Raw genomic sequence first — 3,166 nt, 5'->3', positions numbered from 1 at the left:
AAGAGAGGAGTAGGGGAAGGAAAAGGAGGGGGGCAGGGGGGAAAGAGAAGTCTACTGTGCTTGTATTGCTACAACTTTTCCTTCTAATGGCTGCGATAATGCCTTTAACCCTTCACTCTCCCTCCTCATACTCTACCCCTCTACCTGTTCTAACTTCTACTGCCTCTGATGCTGGGCTAAATCTGCAGGTTTTTTGGTGGGTTTGGTTTTTTTTTATTATTTCTTTGGGCACTGCTTATGACAGAGGGAGCTTTTATTGTACTGATGTAATCTTCGGTCTTTCATCCCAAAACACTCAGTGGCTAAGAGGGCAATGCAGTGGTTTGATTTTTGGTGAGTTAAGCTGTTTCTGTTTTCTCCTTTTTCTGTCCCTCTTACAGGATCTGAGAAGAAAATTGTTACTCAGTAATCCTGTCGCACTTGCTATTGCCTGCTCCAAATAACTATGCTTCTAGCATCTTACATTAAAATTACTTCATTTTGTCTTCAAAGGCAGATAAAGAGGATGATACTTAGAGTGTGCTTAGGTTGCTTTATACTCATTTCTACAGAAAAATATTTAACTAGATAAAAATGGATTGTAATATCTTACAGATTACTGACATTAATGTATATATTTATGTACACCAGAGAAGGTGTTTACAGTATATTAAAGAAAGCTTCCTCCTGCTGTGAATCTTTTCTTCCTTGCTCCCTGTTTTCTGCCTATGTATATTAATAATGTTCAGATACGACACTAACCTTGACTGTGTTAGGTATTCAAAACACCCTGAAACACATCTGCACTGAGAGAAGTTCTCTGGCTGAAATCGCCCTGCTGCTTGCAGTAAGGAGCCATCTAGAAAGTGCTTGTTGCACTAAGCAATCACCAAATACCTTCTGAAGGCTGAGACAAAGATTAAATAGAAACTGAAAAGGGCACCTGATAATCACTCCAGACAGCCAAATAGCTGAACTTAACTGCTAATCACAAACTAAAAAAAGCTACAAGATGGTACCAAATTAAGACAATTTTATCTGCACAGGCAGTAGGTTTTTCTGGAACAGGACAAGTTCTGTCATTCCTGGCAATGGGAGTGCAGCAGTTGCACAATGGCACAAAATGCAACTTTCACCTTACTCACTGCACTAGCCAAATTATTGCATGCATACAAAACATCTGACATAGCTGCAGAGATCTCTTTCACAGGACTAATGATATCTGATTGGAGAACAATCTTTTTGTCTAAATTTTAGCTTTTTCTTTTTTCTTTTTCATAATTGTGTGAGTTCCCATTTTTATTCATGAAAATAAGGGAGCCATTTCTCCATGGCAGTAGCCTATTCCATTCATGTTATAACTTAAGCTTAGCAATAATTCTGAGGAAAAAAAATAATACAATAAATCCAATATAATTTAAATTATTAACATTTATCCCAAATGGGAAAACAATTGTGTTACTTGAAAGATTTCCTATTAGCACAGAGATTTAATTACTTTAAAGGAGGTCATGATGGATATATTCAAAACCAAAGAAAGCCTGTTTAACAAAAGAGAAGCACCAGTCTTTAAAGGTGGTAGACCTAAATTATCTGAAATAGTCAAGGTTTGTCAGTTATTCAATGATTAAATGCACACAATAGACATCTTTACACGTTCAGGTAGTGAATGTTTCAATAATTTCTATAAAAGAACTCAGTTCCTTTTCAGATGGGCAGCCAAAATCCTAAGTCACTCCTGAAAAGGAAGGCTGATTATAGGATTCACTTCAAACCCATGTACGTCATCAGTAATCAGTTGAAATTACAAATTAGAGACATATTATCAGCAGCCAAGTTAAATGTAAATTAGACAGGAGGAAAAAGTATCTAAGCAGTATCACCTGGTTTAGAAGAAAAGCAGAAAACAAAAACAGATCACTTTTTTCTCTTTTATTTGCTTCTTCCAATTCAAGACACATTATAGATAAATTTAATTTTATCAATTTTTAATTTAAGAGGAAGAATAATTCTCTCAAATAACTTGTAGTCAATGGAACTAATGAAATCCTAATGTCCCAGGGACATACAAAATAATATATATAGTTATTAAAATATCAGAACAGAGGATTTAGTAGGCAATGGATTTAACTTGGTTACATGTTTTTTATTTTTATTTTATTCATGTGCTGCAGCAAGCCATATGATTCTAAGAAATACTTTAAACAGAAAGAAGAAATAATCCACCTAGTATTATCAGTGTTAAAATTCATCCTGAGGGTGTGACTTCTCCACAATCAACTAAGCTGTATGAGTCTGGACAGTGAATTTGTCTAGTTACCTTGTGTGAAAGGTCTGCCTTTTGTGCTGTAGAAAGACTTTTAATGTAACTTAACTAACTTAAGTGAGAAGTACCAGTTGTGCTTTATGACATGAATGATATGGTTCATGTGAGCTTCCTGATGCCTTTTTTTCTCCCTCTTAATGATTTTAACAGATGAGACATAACAGGACATCCTCCCAGGTCAGAAAAAAAATGTCCATGCACAGTGGAATTACTTTTCAAACATGCCAATGAAATGTAAAAATGGAAGACCCATTTATAATGCCTTGGAGCTGAATTATGTAGATCTATTTTGTATCTTATTACGACTGCAATACATATTCCAGATCAAATGCTCCTTCAAAATCATTAATTGCTCTGCATGTTTGTCACTCTGCCCAGCTTACAGATCCCAGGTGTATTCATCTCTTAAAGAAAAAAGTGGTTATAGAGGGGGAGATTCCAAGATCAGTAAAGCTTAGAAATGAAAGTTACTGTTTGGCTAATCAGCAACAAGGTTGGAGTGCTTTGGTCCCATAAAGACATGGACTGATATGAGCTGCTTTGCCCTGCAGGAAACTGATCAGCTGATGTTTGAGACCATGACTGTGTTGCTATCCAACAAGCTAAATTAAATTATTTTTTATATTATTTTTTTGTTGACTGTTTGATATTTTCAGCTCTTCCGTCATTATTTCAATGATTTCTTTACAGTTTCAAGGCATTTTTTTTAATTTTCTGATTAAATTTGTGACTTATAAAAGTTGAAATGGAGGCTGGTTCTCCTCACTGGGGATTGCTCTTTGGTTTTGTTAACCCAAGTGCTCATATAAAGCTCTCCCAGCATGTCATTGTTGCTTCTTTTCAACAGTATGTAATTATATA

This window comes from Passer montanus, unplaced genomic scaffold (assembly GCF_014805655.1).
Source record: "Passer montanus isolate IOZ18808 unplaced genomic scaffold, ASM1480565v1 scaffold31, whole genome shotgun sequence".
Lineage (NCBI taxonomy): Eukaryota > Metazoa > Chordata > Aves > Passeriformes > Passeridae > Passer > Passer montanus.
Note: the sequence above shows the minus strand (reverse complement) of the source record.